The 19,364-nt window shown below is 38.4% G+C and overlaps 1 protein-coding gene and 1 pseudogene across 5 annotated transcripts in view; both read right to left on the reverse strand.

The window, feature by feature from the left end:
- CACNB4 (calcium voltage-gated channel auxiliary subunit beta 4) overlaps positions 1-19,364 on the reverse strand; it is a 210,910-nt gene that overhangs the window by 55,135 nt on the left and 136,411 nt on the right. The window lies entirely within an intron of this gene.
- On the reverse strand, positions 1,622-1,740 carry LOC112470585 (annotated as a pseudogene).

The raw sequence follows: 19,364 nt of genomic DNA on the forward strand, positions 1-19,364 counted from the left end.
CTCTCTCTGCGATTGAACTGGCCATTACTGAGCATGCTATATTCTCTCCAGTATCTTAACTTGATTTCTCTCCAAAGAGCTTTTGAGATCTTACAGATAGGTCAAGCTGCCCGCCATAAGTCACCCAGCCATTAGATGGTGAAGTCAAGACTTGCATTTGAGGCAAGGGCATCATCTCATGAATGATCTTGATGATTTTTCTGAGGTCTGTTCTTAAAGATTTCTTCATAGTGCCAGGAATTAGATCTTCAAGTACTTGGTGATAGGGCATTCATTTGAACTGACATTAAAATACATACAATCGACCATTACTAAAGATGTGACTATCAAACTTGTGGATTTGCTCTCTGGTTCCTTCAGGCCTAGCCATTAGCTCATTAATATACCCACAGCGATCAGAGAGGAAATCCACACCTGCTCATTTTTTTTTTGTTAGAAACTTTTAGACCAAACAAAAAACAATGTTAAGAGATAAAATTATTGATTAGAATGAGTATGGGAGAGATACTAGGATTTAATTTATTCTAATCACGTTTACTTTTCATTAGGAAACGTAAAGAGAAAGAACGATTATTCATATGAGGTCTGGACTAGAGTAAGCAATTCAGAGTTGGACTTTGAAGCTAGATTGCCTGGGTTGCAATTCTAAGGCTGCCACTCACTCGATGTTTGCTTTTGGGCAGATAGTTAAACTTGCTATGCTCAGTTTCCTTTCTGAAAAGGAGCATATTAACTGATTAAACTGCTGTGAAAATTATGTACTCAGAACAAACAGTGTAAGCGCTCAGCAGAGGAATCGCTCAGTACTGGTTAGAAGTACACTTCACTCGATAGATTTATCCTGGCTTTTTGTTTCTTGGGTGAGCCCAATTTGCTGTTTCTAACCTCCCTCTAAAAATTGGATAAAGATATAAAGCTTAAGTTAATCAAAATGAGGAGGAATTAAAGGTTTTGGTAAAAACTTTGGTTGGGACAACTAAAGGTATTGGCTAAATGAATTTTAGAAATCAGGCTGGCTTTATTCTTCCATATTTTTTCTGCCCAAAAAAGCTGTGTTTTCTCAGGAGGCATTCTGTCTTTGGGAATAACCTAAAGATGATCAGTTTTGTTTTTTTATTTTTGTTTTGTTTTTCAGAAAGCAGCATGAATAAGACTACTATCCTTTGCCTGCGGTGCTGATATCCTTGGCCCACTCTACACTCAGTTGCGTGGCAGCTCCAAATGACAGATATGGAAGCCCTCCTCTCTAAGACTTCACTGCCCAGATGAAGACGGCCAGGGTTCAGGACAGTCACTAATCACAGACCACAGTCATGCCCTCTACTACACCCCGGGTTTCAAGTCCAGCCCTGTCAACAAAATGAGCCAATCCATCAGAGACTTTTGATTCCTAAATGGGTTCAAAGAGTCACCTTTGAAACAAGACACCCTTTTCCCTTCCAAAAGCAGAATATGAGCTCTCTGGCCACAGGGTATGCCCTTCGATGAGGAAAATAAGGTAGCAGTCACTTTACTCAGCTATATTTTGCTTTTTTAATCTTCTCATTCTTTTTTAACTTCCTTGTCATATATGCTTAAAAAAGTGAAAACACTCCCATTTTATTTTACTTTATTTTTTTAACGCCTACAGCACCTGGTATTCCTAGGTGGTCTCCCATCCAAGTACTAACCAGGCCTGACCCTTCTTAGCTTCTGAGATCAGACGAGATCGGGCATGCTCAGGGTGGCATGACCATAGAAAACACTCCCATTTTAAACCTCTGCTGAATTTATTAAACATACGTCTTTTGTTATCACTCTCACTCTGCATCTTGATAGATAAGGAAAAAAATTCATGAACCATATACTTATGTAATTCAAATGACTGGATCTGAAATAAAATAGTAAATGTTTGAATACCATAGTCTCCATTGTTAGGTATAATGATGGTTGTAGAGCAAACGCTAAGTCCAGGTGAAGGCAAGAGCCGGAGAGGAGAAGGGGGAGTTCATATCAACACATAAGAGACGTGATATCCATTCAGTGGGAAAGCTTTTTTCTAATGAGACTCATCCTGAAAGCTCTTCTCCAACCTTCAGTATTTCAGGGGATATAAAACTCCTTCCATGCTGCCACGACAAAGCTCAGAGAAACCCACAGTGCAGAAGAGGCCAACCCTGAGAACTGCAGCCAGCACAGGGCGGGCTGACATGGAGGACAGAGGCACGACGAGCTCTCCGGTGCTGCGTGCACCTACACACCGGGTAGTGGAAATAGGAGAGATGAGTCCGAGAAATTCAGCTCAGGGAGAGTCTGTGCCTTAATAGGAAACTTGGAGCAAATGCAGACACAAATACTAAAAGTTCTCTCCCAAACAAGAGGCAGAAAATATAAAGCCTTCAGATGAGAAAGGAACATTCCAGTGGAAGTGGCCTGAGAAACAGGACAGCATTGAACCTGTAAATGGTGCTGCATAAGGGTGCTGGAAAGATGGGAGTGCAGAGACATTTTCCTTATGTTCCCCAGGGTGACGGTGCTACCAACACCCAGTGACAAGTGACCAGAAGTCAGTACTCAACAGCCTTGCAGAATCTGTGCAGGTTGCTGCATGCAAGGTAGTGCAATTATGCTTAATTAACTGCTTGGTCCTGACTCCACAGTTTAGTTTTAGTCACTCATACGAAGCATTTTGTTGTCCTTATAAAGGTCCAAATAAAAGTGTTGTTAAAAATATATATGTGAACCAGGTGAATCTAATGGAATCTACCAGGTTCCAGGTGTCCCAAGAGGACTGAGCTGGTAAGTGGCCCTCCATATACAAACCGTACTTATAGATGTCCAGCAATGCTAGGGCATGTCTGGTTGTCTGCCATCTACATGGGATTCAAACTGACAAACACTTATTGAAAAATTAGTATGTATAAGTTCTGCACTAAGTGCAACAGTAGGCACAAAAATGAATAAGATATGGCTGGTCCTTGCATAACAAGAGCTCATAATTGGATAGGGCAGGCAGTTATGAAGGAAAGCATGAGAAGTGCTATTAGCAAAAATACAAATTCAATTATGAATAAGAGAGAACAGATTAATTCTGTTTGAGGGAGCACAAGATCTCTGGGAGAAAGTGGGGGTGTTATGCAGGGCTGTCAGGAGTAGGCTGTATAGCAAAAGACATCAAAACAGGGCATTCCAGACAGAGAGGGCAGCAAGAACGATGAAGTTTGCAACTCTGTGGTCAGTGTCGGGATGGGACTTGTGGTCGACACTAAAAACGTAAAAGTCATGTTTCTTGCCTTTAAATAGTTTACCGTCAAGTTGAGCAGATGAGATATGTGTTCACAAAACAAAGCAATTCAGTACTAGAACTATGTTATTTTAAAAAAGCAATGAGGGCTACTGCTTTTATAGTTGCAACAAGACAGAGGTCAGTCTGAAATGGCTGAGCCTCATGAGCCTCGTGGAGAAGGCAGGGCTTGAAGTGCATCTTAAGGACTGAAGTGGGTAAGAAAAATGGTGAGAGATATTTCAAGAAAAGGTTGAAGCAGTGGGAGCACAGGCATGAAAGCAGCACCTTGCTTTATGCGTTGGAGAATGAGAAGTTCAGAGGTTCGTGTTGAGCAGTGGCTGGAAATAAAAGTGTAGAGTGGAGTAAATGCAGATCACAGCAGACCAAGAAAGCCAGGGGGACATGTCTGCAGCCCTCTGGTTGTGGGGAGATGGAGGGTGCTGCACTTGAGTGGGAGTTTCAGATAGAAAGGGGAGCATTAGGAAGCTCTGGCTAAAAGTGTGAGAGAGCCATCAGAGAGACTGATGGAGACAATGATAGGATAACAGCAGCGGAGAAAGGGAGGCAAAAGTAAACCAGAAACACATTTCAAAGAACATATTCTAAAAATGGTGGACAGATATAGGAGAGACATACAATTTATTGACTGTTTAGTATGTGCTAGGCACTGTATTAGATGCTGACTAAAGGTGATAAAGGAGGTGGAAAAAAAAATCTTTTAATTTAATCATTTTCAACTTGAAGACCAGTTGTTTTCAGTTTGTTTAGGTTTTTTAAAAAATGTGTTAAATCTGTCAACAAACTATCAGCACTTTATCTATCATCTGCTCAGCAGAGACAAGGAGAAACAGATGTCAGAGTTGATAAAGACAGAAAATGCAGTAAAGGTGGGAAAGTTTTAAAATATATAGAGTCCTTTATCTAACAAGTCCAAACAATCCTCAATATTAACTTCATATTTTATAAAAGGTTCTTCAACTTAAGTTGTGCAGGTTCAAAATGATACTATCTATAATACTGCAAAATTAAAATTAGTAAATAATCCTCCCCACTAGAAAAGATCACAAAGGATTTAAAAAGGAATGTAGATTGAGTTTTGAACATTGTTATTGAAACATGGTCTGGTACTTGTTCCAGAAGTTGCATAAAAATTGACAATGATGGACGAACAAAATGCCTCACTGGGCACAGGCTAAGGCTTATATAAATTTTGAGAATAAGAATTTGAGAAACAAGCTTTTCTCATTTTAAGTAATCACTGCTTTACTGAACGAATTCCAGGGAACTTGGTTTGTTTGCAAATTACAAATAGATTGCGAATCTATTACTACATTACAAAATTGGAACTGCAACAGAACCTATCACCATTTAGCACAAAATGCTCTAAAGATGTGGAATATGAAGAAAAAGTGAAGCTCATTTTGGGAGAACACCCAAACTTTACCAGAGATCCAATTACTGCGCATGTTGTTAAAAAGCAATCCTCATGAGAATAAAGTGAATGCATCTGAAGTTGGCAACATTCTTCTTAGCAGATAACATTATCACTTGTCTGTTAATGAAATGCCAATTTAAGCTCACATGAAAACTCTGCAGCAAAAATGCCCCCATCGATGCCCCAGCAAAGTACCCCAGTGAAATGCTCCTCAAGACATAGAAGGCTGTCCACAACCAACTTCTACCTCAGATGACTAAATGAAGAAGCGCTCTTCATAAATATTAGAATTTTGTGTTCTATATGGGTGGCTAGCAGGAACCTGAGCATACAGCAAGAGAGGAACTGAAAAGCCTCCTGTCTGAAAATAGAAACTATTAACAATTATTTTAACCAGACAGCAGCATCCAAAGGCTCAAAAGAACTATCTGTATGTTTCTGTATACAGAGTCATCAACCATCCTGAGACGTTCTCCTATGGACAATTAGAAGCCTATAATTGATTGTATTTTGTTTTTGTGTTTGTTTTTGTTTTTGTTTTTTGCTCTGGCCATCAGGAAACTCAGAACTAAGTTCTAACTTTCCTCTTGGTACAGATCTCCTATCTTAATTTATATTTCCATGACCCTGATCTGTTGCTTGTTACTATCTCTTTCAGGGTTTGGTTTTGGTTTTGGTTTTGGCTTTATGTAGTTTTTTAAGTCACTTCAAAATCTCTGCTGGATGAAGTACGACTAGAAATAAAACAACAACAACAACAATAATTTTCACCAAACATTATCCTACCACTTGTGATAAATGACACTTTTCTCCATTTTCTTTACGGAAGTTTCTAAATAAGAGATAAAGTAGTTTAGTTGGCCTAGTTCGACTCTTGAATGCTGAGTTTGTGATTCATTCAGTATGGTTCTTTATATTAACTAAGATTGGGTATAAACATGTACTGAACCAACTCAAAATATTTGTCCTGTTACAGTACTCTTTATTGCATCATCAAGCTAGAATGAAAATAAGAAAATATCCATTTTTTTACTTTGAAAAGAACAAAACTAGGAGCAACGTTATTGATATTTTAAATTGTCCCTGCTAACATCCAGGCTGATCTTTCATCTTTCTCCTCCAACATGGTCCAGTCATATTACACATCTCATGTTTTTCCAAACATGCTTCATTCAGTGTGTGGCACATAGCAGGCATTCAGGAAATACTTGTCGAATAGAGAGAAGGAATGCTCTGACACCTCCCTGCCCTTGTACAGGGTGTTGACTCTTATTTGAAAAGCCCCCTTTCTCCTCATCAATCTGGAAAACTCCATTCTATTCATTAACCACTATGTTATAATTGTTTGTATATGTAACTATTTTATCTTTCTGACAATAAGTACTCAGGGCAAGTACTGCATCTTTTTTATCTTTGTGCCCCAAACATGAGCTTGGCACACAGAAGGTGTATAATAAATATTTGTAGGTGGATAGGCAGGCAGGCAGGTATGTAGTTATGAAGAGAGGGAGGAGAGGAGAGAAGAAAGGAAGCAGAGAGGAAAGAAGAGACAAACATTTCTTTGCATTACTCTTTTAAAAAAGAATGTATGGCATTTTACTAGACACTCAGAGTTGCATTCAATAGAGAAAAATGCTCGCCTCCAATTTTTCAAAACCACTCCCACAAAAGCAGATTGAATTTTGTGTCTCACTGAATCCATCCATTCATGATTAATTGGGTAGTTAAGCACTTCCAGTTATATGTGCAGCTGGGAATTCCTCCAGCTGTCATTAATTTTACTAAAGATTCAAATCCTCAGTATTTATCTGCTGAAATGGAGCCACTGTTACTCTTTAGCCAATCAAAACTGAGTAATAAATTGTCCCTTTATTGACAAACAACTGAGTAATTTATAAAAGCTACAAGTATCCTAACTCCAGTTGCCCGGTTGGTTACTGACATAATAAATGTGATGCCATTCAATTTCCTGATTTCTTCTACTAACCAAATTTAAAAAATAAAAATAAAAAAAAAAATCCAGATATAGCCTATAAGTCATTGAACTCTGAGACACTCAACATAAAGACAGTAACAACTGGTGACATTTTAATGACTGAAATGAAAGTAAATACATTTCTTTGGCTTTTGGGTTTATTCAGCTGGGTGGGAAGAAAGGAACCACACTCGAAAGTCATGCAGTAAGTATCTGGCAATGGAACATTCTGAAATGTAATACGAACTTTCCCAAAAAGAAGAACTAGAATACTATCATTTCCCCTCATAGCCTGCAATCAAATAATGAAGTGGGAACATGATCCAGCTCATTTTGGCTGTCAGCCTCTCACCACGGTTCGAGTGCATGCCAGGATACTGGGCTATTAAAATGTAATACAGGCCTGCAGATGAACCTCAAATATGCAACCCATTCTCCAAACGAGGAGGAAACAAAAAGCTCAGCCACCATGCCCAGACATTTCCTTCCCCAAGAATGGAGTTTTCACCAATCAGTTGCTTGTCACCCATTGTCACTCCATTTGCTAATATATTATATTATCAGCGAACACTTTCTCATATGCTACAGATAATGTGAACTGAGTATTCCACCTCACACACATCTTCCATATATGCACTCATCCTTCAGGCTAAAAATCCAACTCTATCTGCAGCAGAGAACAATTTATGAGCTTATAAAGTAGATAATTTGTCAAAGCCAAGCTTTTGTAGGTATTGGGTAGACAACCTGCTCTCTTTAATTTGGGTCCCTAAAGAAAGTAATAATGTGATAGAATGGCCACAGATATGTGTATTATACCTTGGAGTATAGAATGAGGATCAAGTTCAGTTTGCTCCTTTAAGTAGCAGTTGCCTTATATCAGGTCAAGGTCTTTTGCTAACAAATGGTTGTTCTTCACATCCCAGGGAAACATCACTGGCTTCAGCAAGGGAAAGATGACCAAGTGGGGCTGGGAATCTGAAGAAACCCAACAAGAGAGACCAGAGGAGAGACCAGAGGAGAGCTAGATGTCAGGAATCATTCACTTACCAGAAATAGAAATGTATCACTTACTGCCCGAAATAATTTCCTAATGAAACTGTTCACAGGCTGAGAGAATGCTCAGCTTGTTATATCAAGTTCATATTCAACTCTGCGGGTGTAAACGCTGATATAGCCAGATTCTCTTTAAGTAAAAAGGGTGTTTGGCCAAAACCCTACTTTGGTTTCCTTCCAGCTTTGCACGAAGCAGCTACACACACACACACACACACACACACACACACACACACACACACACCATGCGATCATCTACTACTTAAAAGCCTCCAGGAATTGTAAAAATTGGCTTTTCTAAGTTTAAGGACCCTGCATCAAAAAGAACTACTCAGGTGCCTTTTCATTCTTAGAAATCCTCAATTTAAATGAGATCAATAGTCTAAAGGCATTTAAAAAGAAGCAACTTAGTTTCTTTAAATAACTTCTCATATTTAATCACATGAGTTTTTAAAATGAGAAGTAATTGAAGACATTGGTTGTCCTATGAATAAAAGCCAAGAATTTATTTTTCACTCTTTTGTAGGGATAAATAGTTATCTTATGTATTATTGTTTGTTTAAGTAGCAATCACTATTGAGCATTAGGACCTATATAAACACTAAAAATAAACCCCTGTTTCCAGCTGCTAGGGCAGAGGGTAAGAGCCTAAGAGTAATCATTCCATCTATAAACCAACTCCTCTCATGGTGAGAACTGCTCCTTCAGCCATATTTTCAAGAAATGCCTGTGTCACTGCGATTGATGGGAAATAAGGGGGAGATAAAATTTTCTGGTCTTTTATCTTTTCCTGTCTTACTATTTCGTCATTTCAACTATAGTCTTGTCCAGGAACAGAAGGCCCTCTTAATTTTAATGGACCTAAGACAGGCTCCTATCTATTTCTCTAGCTTCAGGTCACACCACTCCTTGTTGTCTCTCCACATGCTTTGCTGAAAGCTTGTAGCTCCCCAGTTGCCTGAATGCATTGTGTAGACTCCTACTCTGATGTGTCTCTGCAATACATTCATCCTAATTCCTACTCGTACTGGAAGAAGAGATGTGTCGCCTTCAGGATGCTTTTCTTAAAAGGCTCTATGGGCTCCTTTAGTTTCCATTAAAATTGCTGTGTGTTTTTTTTTAAATCACTGCATTTACATTTTTTATAATTCTCTGTCTACATGTTTATTCTCCACTAGCTTGTGCACTCCTTACAGGCAGAAACCCATGCTTTATTCATCTATTTTTTCCCCTCAAGGTTAAGCTCAGTACCTGATTTTATAAATGTTTATTGAATGAGGGAACATGTAAATGAGTAAATAATTTATAGATAAGCTAAGAACAGAAGGTGGGGAAAACAGCATAAGAGAACTAATATATGATCAGATATTTTCACTAGGGATATGGATGAGTTATGTTCTCAACAATCAAACAATTAAAATACAGCATTAAAGCTGTATTTTATGTTAATATTTTTTCCTTGAATCAGGTCCTTAATATACTGACCACCAAAGAAGAGACGTAAACAACTATGTTTTAAAATAAACTTTTTTACAACTTTTTTACCATCTTTCCATTTTTCTATTTTTAATTTATGGTCAGCCTCAAAAAAGTAGAAGTGGCCCTGGCAGGGAAGGAATGTCAAGGGGCCAAAGGAAACTGTTGCGGTTGCTAGTTCAGTGCGACAAGTCTCCTGCCTCAGTTCACCTGTCTCCACCCAGTGCATAGGAAAATGTCTGCATGGGTGTGAGGGGGCTCTGGGGCAGCTCTGGCCCTCTAAAATAAACTTTTTTATTTTGGAATAATTTTAGATTTACAGAAAAGTTGTAAAGATAGTACAGAGTTCCCATATACTCTTTCCTCAGTTTCTGCTACTGTGAACCTCTTACATAACTGTGATCATTTGTCAAAACTGAGAAACTAACATTGTTTCATTCCCATTAACAAAACTCCAGGTATTATCAGATTTCACCAGTTTTCCACTAATGTCCTTTTTCCTGTTCCAGTATCCAATTCAGGATACCGTACTGTATTTAGTATATGCTTTTCTAAATCAAATATTGACTTGATTGTGAATAAGAAAAACTGCTTCAAAGACTGATTGAACATCTCAGCCATTCTTCCCATTTCCTCTATCTCGTGTGATGGGCAGGTGAGCAGCCTCCTTTCCCGGTCTCAGGCAGGAAAAGCACAGCAGGTACTGTCCTGCTTCAATTGCCAGGCACAGCTGCTCGCTCATGTGGGCTAAGAATAATTCAATCAGGTCAGCACAGAGTTTCTAAATAAAAGAAACTGAGGTAGAGTAGAGATAATAGCAAAGAAGACATCAGTAATAAATAGCGTCCCGAGTTGGTTTTTCAAAAGGATCACATGTGGATCAAAAGTTCTCAAATATTCTTCAAGAGGCTTTTGCATGGATGCTTAGCTTGGTGAAGTAGATTAGAAAAAAGAGCTGCAGGAGGAGAATACGAAGATAGGATGGGCCTTTGCTACTGTCAAAAAACAGGCAGGGAGGCTGGAGAGGAAGGACACAGTGGGAAAGGAACAAAGGCACCAGGGAGAGCCTGACTTCAGCAAAGGGACCTTTCGAGGTCCACAGGGCATTAAACAGGAGAAAGCAAGGAGCTCATTTGCTGTTAATTTCCGTGTTCCCAGGCCTCATAAGATAGAGCATCATATTTAGGTAGAGGTGGTGAACTTGAGCAGTTTAGAAAGTTTGAAAGCAGATACCACACAGGGACTATTTTTAAGGCAAAAGGAAGCTAAACTTTTTGCTTGATGACAATAGAGAGGATTCTATTCCAGTTAGAACAGCAGCTTAAGGCCAATCAGGATACCTTAACAGGTCCTCCCAGGGACCTCCTGGAATCCCGAGCCCTGCCTGATCTCAGCCATCTGCACTGCAAAGGAAAACAAAAATCCTGAAGGAAGCATGTGGAGCATTGCAGATGATGACAGACCATGACAAAGAAATTTGAATCAACTAATCTGGAGAGAGAAAGCCAAGGGAAGATTTTTAAATAACATGCTTTAAGAATCTGAATGGCTCAAACACAAGGGCTAGGGAAAAGTAATTTTGCAGTGAGGACAGAGTGAATGAGAACATGCCTCGTTGCAGCATGAGAGATTTAAGTCAAACATAAAAAAATATTATTTTGATCCAAACAGTAAGAATTATTAGGCATAGGACTAGGTTTCTAACACAGGTTATAAACTCTCAAGTTCCCTCATAGTTCTGAGAGTTTACTTAAATGAGTATAAGTTGGTGTTTTAGATATTTTCCCATTTTCTTTAATGAAAAAGCAAAAGTGACAATATAAAGGGTTTATATTCATTTATATTTAAATGAATTTTATTAAGCATAATGTTTTCTTAAAAAAGAAGAATGGGTATTATGCTTGAAAAATGATAACTGGATAAATTTAAGAAGAAAGAAAACTTTAGGCAAGTTTTTACCCTTGACTTATTTATTCCCAGGTCTTTTTTTAAGGTTTTCATGTCTCTTACGATGATTACATTCTCTTATCTCCTTTTAAAGCATGGAAAGCCCCCTTCTTACATGATTCTTGATATAACTTCTCTCTATTCGTCATAAAAACAAATAGAAATACATGAGAGATTGAGAAAGATACAAATTTAACTAGTTTATACTTACATGAATAGTTGGAAGGATGAAAGTGCTTAAAACATAAAATTATTCATGCCTATTTTAAAAGCTTTCCATTGAAAGAAGCCTATTGTGGAATAAAATGTTCAACATAGGAATCTACCACTGGTTTTAAAAGTCAACTAAGAATCTTAAATCTTGAACATAAGTTGTTGAAGAGAAGGAATTATGCATATTTATATTTATCTAGGGAATATAAAGTACTTAATGAATACTCATATCTAACAACAACAACAACAACAAGCCAAATATTGAAACTGTATGCAATCTGCCTGCAGAGCCACAAGAGGAAACAGCAGATTTATGTTCTGGTGCAAGGTCAAGTTTTCTAAATAATGGGCTTAGAACGGTAGTTTCCAATTGGGGGAACTTTGCCCCCCATAGGACATTGAGCAATGTCCAGAGATAATTTTGATTATCGTACTAGTGAGGGGAAGGGGATGCTACTGACATCTAGTGGGTAGAGGCCAGGGATGCTGCAAAACATATTAGTATGCATTGGACAGCCTCCCACAACAACTCTGCAGTCCAAGATGGCAATAGTACTGAGGTTTAGAGGCTCTGGCTTATGTTATGGAAAACAGTATTGCTGTTACTCAGAAAATTAAAAATAGAATGCTGTATCATCCAGCAATTCCACTTCTGAGTATATATCCAAAAGAACTGAAATTAGGATCTCAAAGAGATATCTTTACTCCCATCATTATAGCACTATTCATAATAGTCAAGATATGAAAACAGCCCGTGTCCATCAATAGGTGAATGGATAAAGAACATGTGGTGTATACATACACTGGCATATTACTCACCTTTTTTAAAAAAAGAAAATCCTGCTATTTGCGACAACTTGGATAAACCTGGAAGATGTAATGCTAAGTGAAATAAGCCAGTCACAGAAGGGCAAATACTGCATGATTCCAGTTACATAAGGTATCTAAAATAGTCAAACTCATAGATGCGAAGTGGAATGGTGATAGCAGGGGCTAGTGAGGAGAGGTAAATGGGAGTTGTTATTCAATGAGTATGTGTCAGTTATGTGAGATGAATAAATTATAGAGATCTGCTGTATTACGCAGTACCTATAGTTAAAAATAATACTGTTTTGTGTACTTAAAATTTTGTTAGGAGGGTAGATCACATATTAAGTGTTTTTACCATGGGGGCGGGGGAACACAAAGAGACACAGGAAACTTTTAGAGGTGACGGATATGTCTACTGCCTCAAGTGTGGCGATTGCTTCATGGGTAAATGCTTATGTCCAAATTCATCCAACTGTATACATTAAAAAAAGAAAAGAAACTGGCTTACAATCATTAGCTCTCCTTAATGACTGGCATATTTTTTTTAATTAAGTGGTTATATTTAGATGAGTGTTTTTGTTTTTCTGATTAACAGGAAAATTATTTAACAGTCAACCAACTATAGCTTCACTTGTAAACAAAAAGTTCAATAAGAAGATAACTAGAACATAGGGACATTAATACAATGTTAGCCAATATTTATAAAGCTGGAGTTTTCATCATACACCCCTTGAATATCCAGAATAGGATGTGGCTTCCTTCCCATGAAAAAATGAAACCCTCGTAGATGAAAAGATGACTGCCAACTTGAAAGGCTTTGAGAAGACTCAGCAAAACTTGTTTGACTGGATCTCAGTGGGATCGCTATATATGACAGCTACTCAAGTATAAGGAATGTAACTATAAAACAAACACTTGGAAGGACTCCGAAGTCTGACCTCAGGTCTGGGAATAAGCTCATAATGGGTTTAATAAAGAGTAACCACAACATAGGATTGGAGTCATTTAAATGACATTGGAGACTAAAAGAGCTCAGTACACTGCAGGACACAGAGCTATAATAAGGAAGATGGTGATGATGATCATTGTTATTATGAGTACCAAATCTACACAAAAGATAATTTTCAAAATATCAAAAAAATATTTTAAGAAATATTGTTTACCCCCAGACCTCTTCTCCCCTCATGCATTGTCTACGCACAACTAGAAAAGCATTACAAAGAAAGCTAGCTGTAAACCTCAATGCACTGATAACTAAAGGAGGTCTCTTGTCTTAATTTCTCCTCTCAATATGGCAGAAACAAATGTTATGAAACAAAAGTGAAGAGGGCTGGGGGAGAAAGGGTGCTACCATTTCCACATAAAGAATACACAACAGTTACTCTCAACCATACGTGCTGGTTTGCTCCCTGCCAAAATATGTGGTTTGCCATTGTAGAGACATAGCGCATGTTTTCAGGTTGCCACAAAAGTTTACATTTATTTTTGTGAGACAGCATTCAGTCGGCATTGATTGAAGTCTATTATTTCATTCATTCAATCAACAAGTATGTATTAAGCACTCAAGCACAGGCAGAGCACCATGGGAGCTGCAATGATCCATATGACTTTGTCTCTCCTCTCAAATTGCTCACAATAAGACAAAGAGAACAGGAGACCTATTGTTAGCAAGAGACAAATATGGATGGCTCTTGAGACTCGTTTCCTTCCCTCTTTCACTAGCTGAGCAGAAAGCTGGCTCAGCGCAACAGAAAATAAGCTGATACCAACCACTGGGCTCCAGAGACCTTCTCTTTCTAATAAGGCCACTTCCCTGACCAGAGAGCTTCCACTGTTGCATAACCACACAGATGTGCCCTGACCGCTCACCCTATAAATACATGAAGAATTCTCTATGAGAGCTGTGGCTATGTATGGTGCATGCAGACATCCATGCCTGTCCGAAGCTAGGGGAAGAGAGTTCAAATGACTGTGTGCACGCTGCTACATGTCTGCTTAATTGTTCTCCAAATAAAACTCTTATTTGCACTATGTGGCATTAGTATTCCACACAAGCGACCCTTTGCATAAAAGGCAGAGTTGGGAATGGCGGCGTGTCCAGAGATGCAAATATAGTTTACCATTCCAACTTCGTACAGACTGTATGAAATTTTAAATGTTTCCATTTGTACAAAATAGATTCAAATAACTGCTGACTGAAGAGTTTTTTGAAATCAAAAAGAATATAGACGAGTCGACAATTTTTTCCTTGAAGTTCTGTAACACATGACAGGCATGATTTTAGATCAGGGTCAGCTGTGGAGTCACGCTCTCCCGAGGGCTGAGCCTAGAAACTTGACCAGAGTTACCTCTGAGACAAGCGAGGCGCCACTCATTCTCGAGGTGGTGTAAGTGCCAAGTCAGGATATGCATGACCCTAAGAGTGAGTGCCTCCTTACATGTGTGCCCCGGGCGCCTCTCTCTTACAGAGGCACCACCCTCAGAGTCGTGCAAATATATGTTGGCATTTGCGGATTCCAGAGAACGAGCACCTTCTTAAATTTTGTACCCTAGGCTCTTCACTTGCCTTGCCATTCACCCCTTCTTCGTCCCTCCCATTTGGTGTCCCCCTTAATTTGTACATCAACTCTCTATGCACACTTTGAAGAACCAGGATCTAGCAACGTGTAAAGAAAACATTGAGACCAGATCTACCATAAAAGAGGCACATTTTAGTGAAAGCTTGAAAAACAACAACTACCCAGACTGATTTATTTTTCCCCACACAACTAAAAATCAGAATATACCTTGGGAAGTTCAGACAAGACAGGACTGAATTCCTAACTAACTCATTTTCTTCCTGTCCATGACGAACACCCCAAAAAATCCAGTTTTAAAGCCATTTTGCAATGTTTGTGATTTCCAAATTAAATGCCTTATAATTAGCTCCTCCTATGTTTGGTAATCCTATTATGGCAACCCATTAAGTGTCACACCAATTTAGAAATTATTAGGTGTCAGAATGTGTTTTTCCTTTGTGAATACTAATTAATGGAACTAGAACAATTGTGAAAAGACTTCATTTTATATTCTCTTTTTACTTTACCAGTCTAGTCTTTGTAGGAACCTCAGACATCAGTATAATATAATTTAATATTTGATTCTATACTTACCAAAGAAGAAATTCCATCTAAACATGTACCTGTTTTATGATCATAATTATAACTGACAAGTGAAACAGTGGTAAGTAGATAGTTCTGATGGGTCTTCAAAATTTTGAGACCTGGTCTTGGAATCCTTAGCTTTTGTCTTTTTAAAACGCACTTGATCGGCTTAGGAAGTTGAAAAAAATTCACAAACATCCTTTAGAAACAAGTCACAGTTTCATCATCAAAAAGTGATTGTTGTAAATGCCAAATTATAAATATCAGATAGTGACTCTTGGTTTAAAACAACATGAATTATAATAGATGAGCCACACTGATGTACTCAGGCCTCATTCACACTTTTTTTTAAAATCTAGGAATGTATTAAATTTATATTTCTGCTGTAACAAATGACCACAAACTCAGTTGCTTAAGCCAACACAAATTTATTATCTGATAGTTCTGGAGGTCAGAATTTCAAAATAAACATACATGGCCTAAAACCAAGGTACTGGCAGGAATACAGTGTCTCTGGAGGCTCTGGGGGAGAATCTGTCTCCTTGCCTTTTCCAGCTTCGAGAGGTCACTGTATTCCTTGGCTCACAGACTCCTTCAAAGCAAGCAATGTCTAGTTGAGTCCTTCTCCTGCTGCCAGCTCTCCAGTTATCTTTCTTCTGCCTCCCTCTTCCACTTATGAGGACCTTAGTGATTACATTGGTTCAACTGGGATAATCTGGGATAATCTCCTCATCTGAAGGTTAGCTGATAAGCAAACTTAATTCTCTTTTGCCATGTACTTTAACATATTCACAGTTTCTACAGATTGGTAAGTGGGCATCTTTGGGAGGCCATTTATATCACAAGGCCGTCTATAATGAAATTTGCCCTTGTGAGGCAGGGGTTTATAAGATTTATGACATTTCGAGTGTCAGATCTATGGCAGGTACAGTCTGAAGTTTCCTGACAATCAGAACTTTCAAATAAAAATATTTTACAAGGCAGTTAAAAATCACAAATGCTATTTCATACAATTATTTTGAGACCTTTGAACTCCGTAAGTCAGTTTCATAAAGGACTGAGTTGATTCCCAAGGACCAGGTCCAGTCGGTAACCAAGATTTGTTGATTTTGCCTTCTGTGAAATAACATTGAGATTTATCCACATTCATAATCGTGGGCCCATGAAGATGGTCAGACTGGGTTAAGGAGTGGTGCTTGCTCCCTCTCCAGCTGTGTAATACCTGGACCCCTGAAGAAATGGGGCTCATTAAGGACCTGTCTGAGTGGGTCATACTTCGAGCATCTGAAACTATTTCTAAGCATTCTTTAAAAATAAGCTCCTAACATTGAGGTACCATGCTTTTAAAAACTGTCTTAATGTGGGTATCAAACCTGTAGAGCTACATTTAAAATCCTACCAGGTTGATGATGTTGCTGCCGAATGAATTCTATAAGTTGCTCATAGGAAAATATCCATCATTTTGGAATCATGAACATTAGCAGTGCCTGGCACTTAGAAGAATTTTGATTATAGTTTGGCGACTGTGAATACTTCTTCTGAAGTCAAAGGAATAGAATGGACGGGTTGCTTATAAGATCTGTGAACTTCCAACTTTCGGGATAGAAAAAAGGAGTTGGGAGTGGTGACGAGACCACAGCATTTCCAGGAGAAAGGCTTTGGAGGCTTGAGTCAAGGTGGTGACAGTGAGGTGGTGGGAAATGGTAACACTCAGAATATACTTTGAGGTTAGATCTGACAGGTTTTGCTGATGGATTGGATGTGGGATGTGAGAGAAAAAAAGTGCTAAGCCTGACTCCAGGGGGTTTGACCAAAGTAACTGAAAGAGTGGAGCTGCCACTTGCTGAGATAAGAAAGACAGCAAGAAAAGCAAGTTTGGGGAGAACATCGGGAACCTAGATTTGGACATGATGAATTTGTTTGCCTATTAGGGAACCAGGTGAAGATACTGAGTAGGCAGTTGGGTGTAGTAGTGTGGAATTCAGTGTATAGGTCAAGGCTGGAGTTATAACAATTGGGAGGGAACACTACACTACAATGAGTATTTAAAGGCTTAAGGCTGGATAAGATGAACAAAAGAATGTGTATAAACAGAAATAGAAGATGTTAAGGACTGAGTTCTGGGTTACTCCAAGATTTAGCAGGCAGGAGATAAGGAACCAGTAAAGAGACTTGAGACCTTGTGGCCAGAAAGGCAGGAGGAAAACCAAGAGAGTATATATCCTTGAAGCCACGTGAAGAACGTATATCAAGAAGAAAGGATGATCAATTGTCTCAAATACTGCTGAAAAAGCAAGCAAGGTCATTGGCTCTAACTATACAGAAGTCACTGGTGACCTTAATAAGAACGTTTTAGTGAATTAAGGGGAGAAAAGCCCGACTGGTGTGTACTCATTAGAGAAAGGGGAAAGAGAAGTAGAAAGCAGAGAATACACCAACTCTTAAATGGAATTTTGCTATCAAAATCAGGGCCTCTTAAATCAAGGTCCCCAAAGAATCTGTGAACAGAATTCAGAGTGCTCATGAATTTAGATGGGGAAAAGATTACATCCTAATTTTCACTGCTCTCTGGCTAATCTAACATTTTAATTATTAATGTAAAATCATCAATGTTTATTTCTTTGTCACCAACAGAAATTGTGGATATTTTCATTATCACAACATTGTTGTTACAGATATCTCAAAACATCATGATCACCACTAGTTCAAATTTTCGATAATTATCAGACCCATCACTAGCTCTCACATGACTGTGATCTTCTGCCATAGAAGTGCTCATACAAACGTGGCTGGCCAACTCTCGGCAAATGTGCCCAGGAGTTGTTCAGCTGCCTTGTGGTGAAGGTACATATTTTCACAGTGGTAACCCAGACATCTTTGTTGCTTTCCAGTATTCCCTTTCTATCCATGATTGCTCATTAATCAATATATAAAAGGAGATGAGTGATTTTCATTGTTTAAATTTTACAAAAGTTGACAGGTCAAATGAGAATTCTTAACTCTCCTAAGACGGCACAACCTTTTGTAATATGGGTAGGGGCAAGATTTATGATTGGAAAAAACACATGCAACAATATATCTTTAAAAAACAAAATTTAACTTTACCTTGCCTATATTTTCAATGTATTATTTAATTCATTAATGAAGAATAATGTGTGACCATATCATAACAGTTGAAAGTTATTTTGATAATTATATTCCAGTATAATTATTTTTTACAATCCTATGTTTTACTTTAAGGATTTAAAATATTATTCTGAGGAGTCCATAGTCTTTGCCAGACCATTAAAGGTATTCCATGACACCAGAAAATTAAGAATGCCTGCTGAAAATGGAAGAGGGAAATGCATAATAAGAAAAGGAGGAAGCATCAATAGACAATGTTCTAACATGGGAGAAATAATAAGATATTTGTATTGCAGATGAGAATGATTCAATAGAGAAGAGGAAATGGTGATGTAGGAATTGGGAGAATGACTAAAGCAACTGTGTTGAGTAGGCAAGAAGAGACTGATCTAATGCACAAGAAGAGGAACTGGCCTAAGATAGGGCCACTTGTGTACAGTTATAGGTATATGTGCAGAGTAGCAGGTAGAAGAGGTGCTGATGAGGCCCTATGGAAATTCTCTCCTGATTACTCACATATTCTCTTGAAAATAAGAAGCAAGGTCATCAACTGAGAGTAGGATAGGGGAGGAGGTGCTAGAGGCTTAAGGAGAGAGCAGAAGGTATAAATGAAATGGTCATCCAGAAGAGTAGGAGAGTGAATGGACTAGTGAAATGTAGCATGACTGGAGAATAGTATCGGGGACTCACTTGAGGTTAATGATCAAGAATTTCAAGTGAGTCAGCACAATTGCACGCTTTACTCTAACCTTACCCAGTTACCGCAGTGCAAGTGCTGAGTAGGTGGAGAGTTGGATATAACTAGGGTTGTTGCAAGTAAAGACAAAATGAGAGAAGGGCCAGATTGTTGAGAGTGACCAATGGTTGGAAAATAAAAAGCTTTTATACAAAAGAGGTGAATGTGACCAATCAGATTCA

Source organism: Pteropus alecto, unplaced genomic scaffold (genome assembly GCF_000325575.1).
Source record: "Pteropus alecto unplaced genomic scaffold, ASM32557v1 scaffold3, whole genome shotgun sequence".
Taxonomy (NCBI): Eukaryota; Metazoa; Chordata; class Mammalia; order Chiroptera; family Pteropodidae; genus Pteropus; species Pteropus alecto.